This window comes from Nicotiana tabacum, chromosome 23 (genome assembly GCF_000715075.1).
Source record: "Nicotiana tabacum cultivar K326 chromosome 23, ASM71507v2, whole genome shotgun sequence".
NCBI lineage: Eukaryota > Viridiplantae > Streptophyta > Magnoliopsida > Solanales > Solanaceae > Nicotiana > Nicotiana tabacum.
In genome coordinates this window covers 7917825-7936575 of record NC_134102.1, presented here as the reverse complement: position 1 = coordinate 7936575, position 18751 = coordinate 7917825, and positions in this window count along the sequence as shown.

The following is an 18751-nucleotide window of genomic DNA, read 5'->3' as shown; positions in this document are numbered from 1 at the left end:
ATAAAGAAAAAAAGTAAAAGGAGTAAGAAAACAAACACACAACTTTCAAACTAATACAAAGGGAGATAATTACATAATATCTATACCTTTATTCACGCCATCTGCCGTCTGTATCCAAATTGCAGTCATATCCTCCGGGGCCGACTGAGTTCCTTCAGACTAAGTTTGTTTCCATGCATCAAGATCATTATGATTTTGTCTTGAAATAAAAATAATACACGTTATATAAATAATATAATCCTTAAAAAATAATATAGTGTTGGAGTTAAGATCATACAAATGTCTCTGAAGCACGCAGTTCGACTCATCCTTCTCTTGTACCGTCCTTCTTCTTCTTCTTGTGGGTCTCCGCAAAGACCTCAGTATAAGTCACATCTCCTCCACGTTCCTTTTCCTAAAAATTAAAAAGTATATATATATGTGTGTGTGTGTGTGTGTGTGTGTGTGTGTGTGTGTGTGAGAGAGAGAGAGAGAGAGAGAGAGAGAGAGAGAGTGTGTGTGTGTTCAATTTGCATACTTATAAAATTACCTCCAGCATGCGATCTCAAACGATGGGCTGCAAAACTAATAGAACCTTCAGTATGCAATGCTTCACCCTTAGTAGAAGTTGTGTTTAACTTTGCATGTTTACTCTTCTTTTTTACACTCAACGATGTTCCACTTCTCCAAGAGCTGATTCTAGACATCTACATGTTTCTGCTCAGTCTTGGTGTCACCTCTCCTAGAATATGATGTGAATCTGTTATCCGCTTATGTGCTTTCTTCTCGAAGTTAACATTCACTTGATTTTCAAGTGCAGGTTGTCATACGCACCTAACCTGCGAAAAGGAATAAATAATAGTAGACAAATGAGGATAAGTATTAATAAAATTTAATTTATTCTTACCTTAAATTGTTGCCACATATTCATTCTGATTTAGTACGGTATCTGTCTCCAGGAATTCTACGGCTCATGAAAAAATGGCTTCATAGCTTCCATCACCATATGTGTGGCCTAATAGGATGGCAAAAACCTGCATTAAATTTAACATATAAAATAAATATTCATTAAATTCATTATATGCAAAATTTTATTGAAAGATTTTAAAAGAAAATTGAAGGAAAACTCACCCGTCGCCATGGGGACGATAATCAGCCGATGAAGAGAATCGAATTATACAGTCCCTCCAGTACACTGTCTCACGGTATCAACAACTGTAGAAATATGGGTAGATGGGGATGCAACTACGTGAGAGCCTCCAATATCCAAGTTAGATATACTTGGAGTAGAAGATGATGGAGATGATAATTGAGTGGGCGATGTATGAGGCACAAAAGATGAACCACCATGCTGGCTACTATGATGGCTCGGGGATGCAATCATTGGTGAGCCACCAAACTCACTAGCGGGATCACGCGGGGAAGAAGCTGGAAAATGAGGCGTGGGTATAAAATTAATGGTGGTCGAAGTTGAGCCACCATAAGAAGGCATGTAGTAATACTGAAGCGAGCTAGACAGAGGAGAGACTTTGAAAAGTCAGATGGTTGTGAAGCTGGCATGGAAGGACGGGGAGGCATAGGAGGAGGGCTCATATTTGGTATAGGTGGAGGAAGCTGACTTGTAGTATGTAAAGTATATTTTTTCTTCTTAGATTTTTTTATTTCTTTACCGTGAGAAGCCATCTGTGTAATGACTATAAAATATTTATAGATAGAATAATTTAACATAATAAATATAAACATAAAGTATACATAATAAATATAACAATATGAACATAAAAACCAAGATGTCACTATTAATATAAAATAAATTTATTACATATTACAATGATTTAGGGAATAACATATAAGTATTGAATAATTCATAAAACACACAAATAGCTTAATCCTCATCACTTGTTTCATTTTTATTTTCTTCATCGTTTGTTTCATTTTCATCATATAATTCTTCATCTTCGCTTGTTTCATATTCATTAATTGAATCTTCGTTCTCATTTTCCATTGATGTTCCCTCACCATGCTCAGTTAAAATTGATCTTAGGACAGATGAATCGAATTCTTCGTATAGGCCGTTGCTATCCTGCAATTCATCTGCTAATTCATCATCCCTATTGTTTCAACACTTGAAATGTCATTTTGGTACGCTACATCCAATGCATCCTCGACTTCAACTCTACCCACTGGCTTAGATTTTATCACTACCCGCCATGCAAACTTATTCTTGCACCAAGGTAAGATGCATAATACACTTGTTTCATATTTTGTGCAATAATAAATGGGTCATAGAGTCTATACCTCCCTGTGTGCTTTCTTTCAATAATTTAGTACTGAGGATGCACCTTCGTACCTTTATTTGGTGTTAGATCTTACTACTTATTCTTCGGCCAACTCACTTTATACTCAAATTTTATGATCTCTTGAAGTATACCATAATAATTAATATCCCCATCGCCTTTCACACATACATCACTATTATTTATTTTCTTACCCTTAGACTATTCTTCTGTATGAAACTTGTACCCGTTGATATAATACTTAGACATCTTTCTGACTTTAGGATCAGGTCCCAAGCTATATCTTGCAAAAATTGGTCATTTACGCCATTAACTGGATTATGAACCTATAAAGGGTAAAATAATTTAGAATTATTTAAATACATATAACTTATTAAAATTTATCGTTAATAAGACCATGTTAAATATTAAGTAGCACTTACAAATTTTTTAAACCATTCTTAAAACTTAGGATAAACAAGCTCTTGCCCACATGTACCCACAAACCAATTGTCCGACAAAATAAAAAATGACATTAGTTAAAACGATGATGAATCTTTAATATATGTTGGTAATATAAATGTTTGCTTACTTATAGTAAGGTTGGACCTCTGGGCAATTCAAAAACACATGTGTTGTAGCTGCTTTAGGTCCATCTCACTCAAAAGTTATTTTGTACTACATTTTGGACTGCCTTTACCTGGTTGATTGAATATGAAAAATGGTGGATACAAAGATCGATGCCTCCATCATCATGCCGCTCAGGTCTATTTCTCAAATATGGCACATCATATTTAAAATAACATGAACAAAAATAAGAAGTTTCTCTTTCCACATATGCCTCACAAATCGATTCCTCAATCCTGGATTTATTTTTGACAGTTCGCTTATATTTGCCAATAATCCTTCATATTAGCATTATTTTTAGATGGAATTATGTTAAAATGAAACATATAAGGATTAATGATTAAAAGTCATTAATTATCTGTCAAATGGATACATCCATCTGCATTGAACTGACCCTCCAAGCCATGCCTCTTGTGCAAGGTGAATTGGAAGATGTTCCATCACGTCAAAAAAACAAAGAGGAAAAATTTTCGCCAACTTATTTAAAGTTACGTGAATGTTACTCTCCATGTAAGTTAGGCTCTCCACCCTCAAGGTGCTAGAACACAACTCCTTGAAAAATAAGCTTACCTCTGTGATAGGCTTCCATATTCTATTAAGTAATGCATTCAACACAACAGGCATCAAAGATTCCATGAAAATGTGACAATCGTGGCTTTCATAGACGTCAATTTTCCTTCTTTCATGTCAACACACCTAGACAGGTTTGATGCATTCCCATCAAGCATACTCAAATTATTAACCCAATCACAAATCTCCCTTATTTCCTCAAAGGTGAATGTAAAACTAACCTTGGATTTCTGAATCGTGTTGTTTAAATATGTCAGGTACAATTCACTTCGCCTATAATATTCCTTTAAGTCCATCCTAGCCTTCAAGTTATCCTTTGTCTTGTTGTTGACATCCATCGCAGCATTAAAGAAGTTGTCAAAAATGTTTCTCGATATGCATGACATCAAGATTATGCCGAAGAAGATTATGCTTCCTATAAGCTAACTCCAAGAATATGCTCTATTTGGTCCAATTATGTGTAACACCATAACCATGTATCTTATTAGACAAGGGATACTCTGTTACCTTAAGTAGATCCCTAACTCTGTTCCAAATCTCTTCTGAAGACAAGACGGATGGTGGCTCCTCATAATCAGTTTTGTTCTTCATAAATGTACTAGTATTTCTCCTGAACTCATGATCCATTGGCAAGAATTGGCGATGGCAGTCAAACCATGTGTTCTTACCTCCATGTTTCAAAGTGAATGCCTTTATGTCTTCCATACAAGTCGAACAAGCTAACTTTCTGGCAGTCGACCACCCAAAGATTATTCCATAAGCAGGAAAATTATTTATAGTCCACATCAAAGCAGCACACAATCTGAAATTTTGCTTAGTTGATTGACTAGCGCAAAACACAACACGAAATTGATGCTCGCTAGTCAAAGATAGTATAGTTTAATTATCGTCTCCACAGGGATTGAATTTAAACAATGCTCAGGAAATTTCTAGCTTAACGCTATTCAGGATGATCGAAACTTGATTTGTAATGATTATGAACTACGTTTAACTACTAAATAAAGCAATTGACAATAGACAACAAGGAATGAGATATTCGCATAATGGTTTCTTATAAATGTGAGGAATAAGGGTTGGACAGGATAGGTGCAAGATAGCTATTTAGGATTTAACTCTAGTTTAATTCACTCTAATGTTCTAATGATTCTCACTAATTCACTCGATGATTAGTTCAAACGTGTAGTCAAAACTCCTCTCTCAATTAAATCTTAACTCTACGAGGTGAACTAATATAAGCACTGTGAAGTATTCAAGCATGCGTTAATGGATTGGTCCTTAGGAAAACGTCTCTCGAATATTCTCCTAACTTGATTTAATCAACAATTCAACAAGCTCTTTCGATTACTTAAAAGAATCAATGAATTAAATCAAACAAAATAATGCAAAGATAATCACCAAGATATTCCTCTTTCGATTAAATAAACTGATGAATAAAGTTGGAACAATTCAAAACTCCATAAACGAATTCAAGCAAGAACTAGAGTTAAAATCCACAAATATTTATCAAAATACCATATCCGTCAAACCCTAAGGTAAACTACTCCATAATCATGGAGGTAGTCATCACAATTATAATTGAAGAATAAGAAAGCATCAATCTAAATTTACAATCCAAACTCCCGTATTGAATTGATGGAAAGATGATGAAATCTTGTGTCTTGTAGCCTCCAATGCTCTCCTAAAGCTTCCAAGGTCAAAAGTCCACTCAAAAACATCTTTTGGTGTATTTATACCATATAGGAGTGGGCCCAGGCAAAATTACCTTTTTTTAACCGAAACAGGACAAATACTCTAAGAAGATTACACAGGCACGTCGCGCCGCCCCATGCGGGGCGCTTGTGGGGAAGTTCAAAGAGCAAGTTCTGACAGCCAGCAGCAAAATGTACCATCGCGCCGCCCCATGCAGTGTGGCAGAGCAAGTTTTCCAGAGTATTTCCATATTGTCGATTCTTGATATCCAGACTCGGCTCTCGACCCCCAAACGCAATCCTGGTTTAATCCCATGGGCTTTTACTCAGACTTCAAAGCTCCAACTTGTTCAATTTAGCTCCCGAATATCTTTTTAACTCGAAAACACTTCCTACAAGGCATAAAACATATAATAAGTGTAATACACTAACATTCAAGCTCAAACACAAGTAAAATGCAGTAATTAGAGTGCAAACTACAACTAAAACACGTGATTCTAGCCTACCATCAACACCCCAGACTTAAACCATTACTCATCCTCGAGCAATCAAACTGCACTTCACATAGAGACGGACTTTTTATCAGACAACATCCCTAACACATCATGCCAAGAATATTTAAAATAGACTAAGCACCCTATCATAACATACTAACCTCAAGACTCGACTCAAAAGCACCACGCATTTTTTCACAACATGCTCACTTATTCTAACACAAAGGTCAAAGAATTCACCTTACCTTCGCAAATCATGTGCCCTCACACAGATATTAGAGAGTAGTTTCACACACAATAAAATTTCAAGAACAATTAGGAACTCAAGATAGAAAGAATTCACTCACTCTCAGAATTAAGATTTATATGCCACAGAAGACGTACCATAGGCTTGCCCGTAGTGTAATACTCTACTAATTGAGCTCATTCAATTGATGACTAGCTATTATATAAGTGTTGGGATCAAGTAGGACTTAATTTGGTTGTAATGTAGGCTGCAGAATGGGTAGGATAGATTTAGATATAGTGACTACACCTACTTGCACACTTAAATACATATATATTAACAATTCAGACCCCACACTTATGTTGAACCAAACCCCAACCTTCATACATAATAGCATCAAGATCCAAATATTATAACGATCCGGCCGGTCGTTTTGAGAGTTGTAGCCTCGTTCCCCACATTTATTGCTCATTTTGTAATTTATAGTTGTTATGTGACTTGTCGGGGTAGTCGGTTCGACTCCGGTATGATTTCATGATGAAATGAGATACTTAGTCTCAAGGTTGAAAGCTTAAGTTAAAATGATTGATCAGATGTTGATCTTTGAGTAATCAACTCTGGAATGGAGTTTTGATGGTTCTGTTAGCTCTGTTATGGATTTAGGAGCGTATCCGGATTGTGATTTAGAGGTATGTAGTGGAATTTGGCTTGAAATGGCGAAAGTTAATTATTTTGGAAAGTTTGACTGGGAGTGAACTTTTTGATATTGGGGTCAGATTCTAATTCCGGAAGTTAGAGTAGGTCTGTGGTGTCATTTGTGACTTGTATGAAAAATGTGGGGTCAATCGGATGTGATTTTGATAGGTTTCGGCATCGTTTGTAGAAATTGAAAGTTCAAAGTTCATTAGGCTTGAATCTATGTGCGATTCGTGTTTTTGATGTTGTTCGAGGTGGTTTGAAGGCTTGACTAAGTTCGTATGAGGTGTTAAGACTTGTTGGTATATTTGGTTGAGGTCTCGGGGGCCTCGGTTGATTTCGGATGGTTAATAGATCGATTTGAGGTTTGAAGGAAGTGCTGAAGCCCACCAGCTTCTGGTGTAATCGCACCTGTGGAGTGGGGATCGCAGGTGCGATCTCGCAGAAGCGGAGCTGGCTTGGGCAGGGCATATGTGCGAGGAATTTACTGCATCTGCGAGCTCGTAGGTGCGAGCGAGGCTCTGCATATTCGAAATTAAGAGATGGGCATGTTTCTGTAGAAGCGGCTCCGCAGGTGCGGAATATGAAGCGCAGATGCGGGTCTGGGGAATTTAAGTGGCTTCCGCAGAAGTGGAGAATTGACCACAGAAACGGTTCCGCAGGTGCGAATATATGGTCGTAGGTGCGAAAATCCTGGGCAGATTATTAAAAATAAGGGTTCGCGATTTTGACTTCATTTCAAACATTTCAAGCACGGTTTAGGCGATTTTTGAGAGGTTTTTCGAGGGGATTCTTGAGGTAAGTCCCTTGTGCTTATTTTTTATCAATGACATTGCTTCCCCATTGATTTTCCCACTTAGTTGGTGTGTATTTAAGGTGTAAATTGGGAGTTTGAGGCTAGGGATTTGGAGAGTTTGATTTGGGGATTTGGGGGACGATTTGGTGTCAGATTTTGATATATTTGGTATGGTTAGACTCAGGGTTGAGAGGGCTTTCGGGTTTTGTGACTTTTATCGAATTTCGAGATGTGGGCATGTGGGTAGGCTTTTGAGTCGATTTTTAATTTTGATTAATAACTTAGCATTTTCTTATGGAGTTGATTCCTTTAGACCGTATTGGTTATATCGCATTGTTTATGCCTAGATTTGAGGCATTCGAAGGCCGTTTCGCGAGGCAAGAGTGTGTTGGAGTAGAGATTTGCTCGGACTGAGGTAAGTAACAGTTCTAAATTTAGTTATGAGGGTATGAAACCCAGTATTACGTGTCATGTGATTGGTTGTGAGGTGACACACATGCTAGATGTCGGGCGTGTGGGCGTGCACCGTAGGAATTGCGACTTGATCAAATTCCATAAGAACCGTGTAGTGGTAAAATCTGTTGTTATCTGTAATTCTCCATGCATTAGAGAAATTGAATCACAAATCATGTTTAGACTACGTGTTGTCATTGTAGGGACCCATAGAGGTCGTATACATGTTGAATTATATGCTAAATTATTGTTTGTACTCAATCACAGTTTATTTGTATATTACATCTCAGTATCTATTAATCATTTTTTATGCTTCATATTATTTCTGTCTGGGCTACTTATTATGATTTCTGAGAGCCCGAGAGACTGGAGAGGTTGATGACTGAGTAAAGCCGAGGGCCTGATTGTGAGGTATTATACTATAGCACGTGAGTTGCCCGTGCATCACGTGAGTTATCCGTGAGGATCCAGATATTATACTATAGCACGTGAGTTGTCAGTGCGGATTATAGTGCTTGGGCTGAAGGAGCCCCTCCGGAGTCTGCATACACCCCCAGTGAGCGCAGGTACCTACTGAGTGTGAGTGCCGAGTGCTGAATGAATGGGAAGGCTAAGTGACTGTGGCCTTGAGAGGATGCATTTGATTTCATTATTGTTGCACTTAGCTGCCAGGTATCATTGTCTTGAAATTTCTGAAAGATATTACACTCTGTTTCATTTGAACTTGTCATGGAATAACTGTTTGACCTAATTTATCGAACTTGAGAGCATGCCTACTCTCTTATGTTGAAATCATTGTAATTGAACTATAACTGTGAAGCTCATCACTACTTTCAGTTCTTTATTTAGTATTGTTACTTGCTGAGTTGGTTGTACTCATACTATACCTTGCACTTCGTGTGCAGATTCAGGTGTTCCCGGACGCAATGGGTGTTGATTTTCGCGCACAATTGATCTTCTGGAGATTTCGAGGTAGCTGCCGGCGTTTCGCATACCTTGTCTCTCCTTCCCTATCTTACCACTGATTGTATTTAGTTTCAAGATTATCATAGACTGTATTTTTCGGACTTGTGATGTATAGGTGCTCATGTACTTAGTGACACCCCGATGTTGGAAATTTCCGCGTAGTATTTTGGACTTTATATCCTGTTTATGAGAAGTTGTTATCATTTAAACTGCTTTAAATTCGTTTTCTGTTTAAGTGTTGGAGTTATTTCATATATGTCGGTTTGCCTAGTACCACAATAGGCACCAGCACGACAGTTTATGATTTTGGATCGTGACAAATATCTTTAAGTATAAACAAGATGAGAACTACCGGTATAATGGAATACAGTTTTTCTTTTCTAAGTTCTGATTTTTTTTGTTTTCCTTTCTTTTTCAATCATACTCTTTTTTCAATTCCTTTTTCTATAATGGAATACTCCTTTTTCTATAGTTCCACTCAAAACCCGACCATACCTCACTTAGATTTTACAAACTCATAACAAAATCAAGTGCTCACGAGAGGTAAAAGATACAAATACATAGACAATTCAAACAAAGGGTCAAGCTTGTAGTGTGGTTGCCACATAAATACGATTACAGGCTCAAAGGGGCTAACTAAGATGCACATTAATCTAGTGGATAAAAGCATATATCTGGCTCAAAAAAGAAATGTCTATATCACTTCCTAGACTGAAAAAGACTACTATTTCGCTTTGCAAACGCACGGGGCAAGTTCTATAAATCAACCGACATGCAAATAATATCACAAAACCTCGCACACATATGGCACATAACTCACTCAGGATCGGATCTATCCCGACTCTCTAGTCAAAGCAGTTAAGCAGAGTCATAATCACACAATTTAAGGTACCTATCCATGAGTCAAGAACTGAGCCTAGGCGTCACAACTAAGGCACTCTCTACTCTCAAGGCACAACAACGTCAAGAAAAGTCATCCTCATTCAATACATAGCACAAGACTCATTTTTTTAAACAAAAGAAAAACTACACCCGGTCCAACAAATACCCTTTGGAAAAGAACCTCGACATAAAGAAAAACCAAGGGGGAATCGTTACACTATCCAAAAATAAAACAAAAAACAAAAAAAATGGCTCAAGTTTTTTTCTTCGACTTTAATCCCTCAAGAAGATAGCGGAGGAAATCCATCATCGGGAAAAGTCAATTTTTTTTCTTTCTTCAATCAAAAGAAACGATTACAAACACACATATATATTTACATTCCCCACCCCACCCTTTAAATTGTGGCATGTCCCCATGACACACAAATAAAAAGCAAGTGGTAAAGGAAACTTCCCTAATTCATCTAGTCAAGGTTTGAATCGAAGTCGGGATCTCCTTTGCATGCCCGACCTAGTGCACACATCCATGTTAAGAGCTTTTTTGGGTACACACCACACTTTTCAGCTTCACTCTTCCCAATTTGCTCTTTCAGCGGCCCCCTTTCTCCTTCCATTTTGAAGATAAGCCTTTCATCCCCTACTCTGAGCATGAGCTCCCTTTCCTAAATATCTATGTCACGACCCAAAATCCATTATATGTCGTGATGGCGCCTAACGTCGTCGTCATGCAAGCCAACGGTGAATTATCAACTTAATTACTCACTTTAATATTTTTGAAATCATAAATCCCATTAAATAAATAAAGTAAAAATCTGGTACTAGTAGAAACCTGTGATTCTCTTTACCAATTTCCGTATAAAGTATAAATTACAAGATAAAATAATAATAATTACATGAACTACAATAATGAACATCTACTAGGAACCCCCAAAATCCTGTATCACAAGTGCTTGAGCATCTACTAGAAGGTACAATAATAATGCAACATCTGTCTAGAATACAAGTTAAACAGAAAAATGTAAATAGTTCTGATGGAGACTCTATTTGCTACGGATGGTAACATGGGATGCAGCTCACCGTAAAGTCCCCACAATAGCTGCGCCTCTGCGCCCAAAAGACCACCAGAAATATATACATGCACAATAAGTACAGAAGTGTAGCATGAGTACGTAAATCAACGCGTACCCAGTAAGTATCTAGCCTAACCCCTGAGAAGTAGTGACGAGGGGTCGATATCGACACTTCATAGTGGTTCAATAAATCAAGTACAACAGAAGGTAAACACGTATGAGGCATGGTAAATAAACAGTGTAAACAAATCTAGGTACGTGGTACAATACTCCTCTGGACAGTAAACACAAGCTTTCAATTATCAGTTACCTCCTCAACCAGAGTATATATAAAATGGTCCCCAGCAGATATGTCATCACATCTCAAATCAAGAAAAATACACAAATACACTGGTTTCTTGTAAAATATTACGCACGACGCTGCGGAGGCGAACGGCCCGATCCCATACGCACGATTCTACCGAGGCAAATGGCCCAATCCCATAAGAGTGTTTCATAAAGTTGTCGAGGCGAACAGCCCGATCCCATAAGAGTATTTTATAAAAATGCCGAGGAGAACGGCCCGATCCCATAAGAATATGATATTGCCGAGGCGAACGGCCCGATCCCATATGAATATAGTACCGCCGAGGCGAACGACCCGATCCCATAAGAATATGATATTGCCAAGGCAAAAGGCCCGGTCCCATAAGAATATAATACTACCGAGGCGAACGACCCGATCCAATAAGAATATGATACTGCCCAGGCGAACGGCCCGATCCCATAAGAATATGATACTGCCGAGGCGAACGGCTCAATCCCATAAAAATATAATACTTTAACGGGTCCTTGACTCCACTCACGAATAAACGTGTGAGTTATGAACTTTGAGGAAAGTTTTTCGATGGAAACGCACAACGCGGGGGAAATTCGTAAGGGAAGCACAATTATTCTATGGCTAATCAAGTAGCTCATCAAATCTCTACAATAGCGAGTCTATCACTCTGTAAGCTTAGTCTCAAGTTGTAATGGGAAATAAAGGAATTAAACAAGCAAGGATAACTCAAATAGTACAATTAAAGCATGGCGTGAACCTAGTCTACCCGGACATAATCAGGAATTCTAGCATACGCACACACACTTTTCACCTCATACGAGCGTAGCCCCCACAAGATGTAACACATAAGAATATAACTCCTACGGGGTAAATTCCCCCTCACAAGGTTAGACATGAGACTTACTTCGCTCCAAAGTTCCATAACCGGCTCCAACACCTCAAACCAAATGCACATCGATCCGAACTAGTCAAATAATCATGAAAACTAATAAAAATATATTCCAACATCATACTTAATTAATTTATAACAATTCCTAACTCTGCTCGATAAGTTAACAAAGTCAACCCCCGGGCCCACATACCCGGATTCCAAAATATTTTGAAGATTAACTTTACCCATAACATTACAAACTCAAATATATAATTTATTCCTAATTTCATGTCCAATTTCGTGGTAAAAGTCCAAAACTACCAATTTCTAGGTTTTTTTCAAAATCTCACAATTTCTACTAATTTCCATGTTTAAATCCTTGTAGAATCTGTGTAGTTAGCTAACAATATGCGAGAATTACTTACCTTGCAATAAATGATGGAAATCTCCCCTTGAAGCTCTCCAAAAATCGCCCAAACCAAGAGATAAATGAGTGGAATGAGCAAAATCCCGACTTAAAACAATCTGCCTAGGCCCTATCCTCTTCACGATCGCGAAGGCCAAAATTCACTGCCCTAACTAATGGCCTACACGAACGCAGACAAACAGTCGTGAACGCGATGTTCTGCAACCCGAACCTACGCGATCGCGGACAGCCTCACGCGATCGCGATGAACAACGCATGGAAATTCCCAGGCCTTCCCTTCCTTCTTCGCGAACGCGTCTCCTCTCACGCGTTCGTAATTCCAAGCTTCGTGATTGTAGCCTTAATTTCACGAACGCATAGAGCAAATGCTCACCCTCCAAACATGACCTTTCGCGATCGTGGCCCTCTCCTCGCGATCGCGGAAGAAGAAACCAGATGCCCAGAAACCAACAATTCAACAAAGTTCAAAATTAGTCCGAACTTGATCCGAGACACACCCAAGGCCCTCGGGACCCCTTCCAAACACACCAACAAGTCCCAAAACATAATACGAACTTAATCGAAGCCTCAAATCACGTCAAACAATATCAAAACTATGAATCGACGATCGAAACCTTTCTTTAAACTTTCAAACATTCAAACTTCGACGAACGCGTCTGAATAATACTTAAACTTTCCGAAATGACGCCAAACTTTACGTGCAAGTCACAAATCACAATACGAACCTGTTCTAAGGCTCGGAACCCTAAACGGACATCAATAGCATCAAAATCCACTTCAAACCAAACTTATGAAATTCTAAAACTTTTAAAAAGCCAACTTTTCATAATAAGCGCCAAAATACTCCCGGGCCACCCGATACTCAACCTGAATATACGCACAAGTCTGAAATCATCATACGAACCTATTGGAACCTTCAAATTCCAATTCCGAGGTCATTTACTAAAAAGTCAAACCATTGATCAACTCTTCCAACTTAAACCTTCTGAATTGAGAATTTTCCTTCCGAAACAACTCTGAACTTCCCAAATTCAATTCTGACCATACGTACAAGTCATAATACATGAAGTGAAGCTACCAAAGGACTCAAACCGTCGAACGGCGCGATAGAGCTCAAAACGACCGGTCGGGTCGTTACATTCTCCTCCTACATCCTCAAACAACTGTTCTGTAGTTGTTCAAAATCATTGTTTAACATCTCGTGCACCTACCCGTGCCACCACAACCCATATAAGCACATGAGCTCAAGGCAGACTGAAGGTCCTCCCTTTTTCCTTAGCCAACAAGCCTTAGGACCAATTGCCAATATCCGAATTACTCTACAAGACCTGATTCTAACATACGAACACCGCATCAATCACTACACATTGTCCCAAATCATGATAATGCTCCTCTGCTGAAATCACATCATGCACCACATAAGTCTTTTGACCATAATAGCATCATCCAACCCTAGAAGATGCAAATTCACTGACCCGATGCCCGTAGTATACCTCATAACATATATAAACCCGGTCTCAATCCTCACAATACTGCAACGATGAAAGAGATGTGCAGAAACTTATATCCACCCGTAAAATCAATAACTCACGGAGTTTCTTCGTTTGGCAAGAAACGTTACCTCGTTCTGAATGGAATAGTGACATTCTCTCTTTAAAATACCTTACATAAACCCGATTGCACCGATCTTAAGTCTAATAATCTTGTCTCACCCTGTACAATCTACTCGGGCAATAATCCACCTCAAACACCGCCTAAAATCTCATACAGCGCCAACAAGATACAACTCGAATACGTCGCAGAAGGAAGAACGAACTCTGGAAAAGAACTACCCAGCCCGCGTAACGAATATAATGGTTGAACAGATGCTATGGTCCTTTCTCAGAGAATGAGAAACAAGATACACAAAATAGGTATATGGAACCGTACTCAACATCTCATTATTGCGGCGTGCAACTCGATCCAAATATGACACCGTTGCGGCATACAACCTGATCCAAACAACATACCCGTGGTGGCATGCCACCCGATCCACACATAATAATAAATAAGGAAATACCCATCAACCATAATGCTTATGCTACGAAATACCCGAATATCGACCACAAGTATGCCAAGTGCAACAACCCTGGGGAGACGGATAGTGCCATGCGCTACACAACCCGAGCTCGACAAAGGCTCAATAACGAAAAGCTACACAGAAGCACAACACACGTGCTAACAATCAAGTCGTCTCACATCCCACATGGCATATAAGAGTATTACAGATAATAGCTGATGACGGGAATAACATCCAACACACGAAGACTCCTTTATAAGCAGTGTTATGCTGATAGGACGAGGGCTGTTCAAAACCGAATCGAAATCATTAACCGAATTGAACCAATAGCTTATTGGCTTATTGGTATAGGATTATTGGGGTAATGGATGGTGAACATATTGAGATTTTATAATTAAAGGCTTAACGGTTTGGGGGCGGATTACTCAATTTTCTTATCGGGTAAATCGTTAACCCGTTAAGAATTTTTATATTGACACTTTTACCCTTGTGTATAGAAAGTACTATTGAAACCCTAAATGGCCAAATCCCTAATTTCTATTTTCTAATTCTCAATTGCCTGCAGCCACCAGAGGCAGGGTAGTCGTCAATCTCGTCTCTCTCTCTCTTTAACTAAAAACTGAGAAGTCGAAAAATTGAAATCTCAATGATTAATACGTGTATGTCTGTATGAGTAGTCTTGATGGTATTAAAATTTGGTTAATATGTGTATGACAGTATGGGTAGTCTTGAAGACTCTTCAATTAAAAAATACTTTTTGGTTAGATCTTAGATGGTATTAAAAAATTGGTATTGATTTGAAATTATTTGGTATTGATTGAATAATTGTTCAACAAATTTCTATTTGGTTTAGCCGATAAGCCGCTTGATAACTGCCCGATAATTAATAAGCTGATTCCAATCCGCTCGTTATCTTATTGGATGGCTAGCGAATTACTATATTTATAATCTGATAACCGTTAAGCTGAACCGTTAAGCGTAATTATCCTTTTGATTCGCCCGATAAGAACCCCTAGATAGGATACATGTGACCTGATGTAGAGCATAAAATTCACATTAGTTCTACTAGCGGTCCTCAAGCCAATTCTGATCATCCCATACTGGGCCACTAACTTTCCAAGGATCTACAATGACCCTATTCATGACACATAAGAGCAACCGTCAAATCCTGGAACAAACTCCCACAGTCCATAACCAAAGGAATAGAGCACCTCTCAGTCATAACCTCACCCGTTGGCGACAACACCCAAAAATCTCCATACCTGATTTCAATCTATAACAATCAAATGACTAATACATCACACTTATACGATCTTCCCGCGGAATATACTCCCACAACCTTCCGCACCAGGTAGTAAAATCTGAACATTAATCGCCATCGACCATGGTATTTCCATAATGCCAGTCAAGCATCCGCATTTTAATACCCAACACTTCTTCCACAAAAATAGACCATCCTCAGATTGCCCAAAAATAATGCCAGCATACTCTGAACATCTTAAATCTTTCCCCGCTCCTCCGAGCTCGTGAAGTTCACAGGGAACAAAAATTTGTCTACCCAAACCATCACATCTTCAACGATTCTTTCAGGTATGAGTATGGTCTGATCCTATCACGACCCAAAATTTCCCACCGACGGGACCGTGATGGCGCCTAATATTTTACGTGCTAGGCAAGCCAACGTTAGAGAATCATTAACCAATTTCTTATTTTCATTTAGTAATTAAAAATAATTAACTAAGATGAAATATAATAAGTGAAGAATATCATAAAATTTTATTAACTACTACCACCCGGATCTGGAGTCACCGTTCACGAGCATTCTAGAATTTACAACAAGTAATAGTCTGAAAGAAATACAACTGTCTGAATGAAAGAAAACAGTAGGACATAAAAGATAGACGGGAATTTCAAGGTCTGTGAATGCCGACAGATCTACCTTGAGTCTCCGGACAGCGGACCAGTAGCAAATCTCGATCAACCTGAGTCAGTATCAAAATCTGCACAGAAAGTGCAGAGTGCAGCATCAGTACAACCGACCCCATGTACTAGTAAGTGTCGAGCCTAACCTCGGTGAAGTAGTGACGAGGCTAGGACAAGACACCCACATATAACCTGAACAGTATAATCATGCTAGTGGCAACGACAGTAAATAAAGCAATAACGCAGAAACAATGGGAAGGGAACATACCGTGGAGGAATACAACATAAAGAGTGAGAATAATGAAAAGACAGAATTAAACAGAAAATCCTTAAACGAATTGAGCAAATTAAACAGCAAGGAAAACTGCACGGCATCACCCTTCGTGCTTTACACTCTTCCTCACAATATAATTAAATTATGCACGGCATCACCCTTCGTGCTTTACACTCTTCCTCACAATATAATTAAATTATGCACGGCATCACCCTTCGTGCTTTACACTCTTCCTCACAATATAATTAAATTATGTACGGCATCACCCTTCGTGCTTTACACTCTTCCTCATAATATAATTAAATTATGCACGGCATCACCCTTCGTGCTTTACACTCTTCCTCACAATTCGCAGAATCAATAACAACGGATAGAGAGAAGTTTCACAAGAAATCAATATTTCATCAATGATTACTTTCACAATTTAACATCTCGACCTCGAATCAATATTCACAATTTTATCGACCTTGGTGGAACCGGATACAAGTCTCCCAACATTTCAACAACAACAATAAGCGTGGATAACAAGATATAAGACTACAAATTTGCAAGAAATGGAATTTTACTTGCATGCTATGACTCGACCACAACGTATAGATGCTCGTCACCTCAACTATACGTCGTATTCAACAACAAAACATGTAGCATATACTCATACAATACCTATTCCCTCAAGCCAAAGTTAGACACAACACTTACCTCGCTCTGAAGGCCACTTAATTCTCAATCACAGCTTTTTCTTTGGAATTCACCTCCAAATCACTCGTATCTATTCAAAAATGATTCAATAATATCAAACATTGCTAAAGAAATCAAGTTTAATGAATAATTACACATTTTCCCAAATTTTCCTCCAAAAAGTCAAAAAAATCGACCCCGAGCCCGCTTGGTCAAAACTCGAGGTTCGGACCATAATCCTTTTACCCATTCATCCCCGAGCCCGAATATATAATTGGTTTTGGAATCCGACCCCAAATTGAGGTCTAAATCCCCAAATTTCCGAAATCCCTAGTTTCTACCCTAACCCCTAATTCTACCATGAAAACTCTAGATTTTTGGTTGAAAATTCAAGAAATGTAATGGGTAATTGAAAGAAAATGGTTTAAAATCACTTACCAACAATTTGGGGAAGAAATGACTCTTGAAAAATCGCCTTTCACCGTTTGGTTTTTGAGAAAAATGAGTTTTTGGTTAAAATCCCGTTTTTGGATTCTGTTAAGTGCTGGGCGACAGTGTTCATCGCATTCGCGAGAGCACTATCGCGTTCGCGAAGGGTACTGGTTGCCAAGCTTTCGTGTTCGCGATACCCAGCTCGCGTTCGCGATGATCACTCCCCCAGGCCTTCGCGTTCACGAGACATGGCTCGCGTTCGCGATGAAGCAACGACCAACCACCCCCCAGGTCCCCACATGCTTCGCATTCGCGTTGAGCCAGTCGCGTTCGCGAAGGGTAAGTCCCCTATCACTTCGTGTTCGCGACCAGGCCTTCACGTTCGCGAAGAAGAAAACTTCAGCTGCCCAGTTTTCTCTTCGCGTTCGCGAGAGTACCTTCGTGAACGCGAAGAAGGACATGCCAGAACACAGACTCTGCAGAAAAACCAGATTTCCAAAGTCCAAAATATCCTGTGGCCTATCCGAAACTCACCCGAACCCTCGGGGCTCCAAAACAAACATACATACAGGTCTAAAAACATCATACGAACTTGCTCGCGCGATCAAATTGCCAAAATAACACCTAGAACTACGAATTTAGCACAAAATCGAATGAAATCCTCAAGAACACTTAATAATTACTATTTTCTCAACCGAAGGTCCGAATCACGTCAAATTAACTCTGTTTCTCACCAAATTTCTCAAACACGTCTTAAATATCATAATGAACCTGTACCGGGCTCCGAAACCAAAATACGGACCCGATACTAATAATGCCCAACATCAATCAATTCTTAAAAACAATTAATTTTCAGACTTTTAATTTTCATCAAAAAATCATAATTTGAGCTAGGAACCTCCGAATTCGATTCTGGGCATACGCCCAGGTCCCATAATTCGAAACGGACCCACCGGGACAGTCAAAACACGGATTCGGGCCCGTTTACCAAAAATATTGACCGAAGTCAACTAAAATTAACTTTTAAGGCAAAAATTCTTATTTTCAT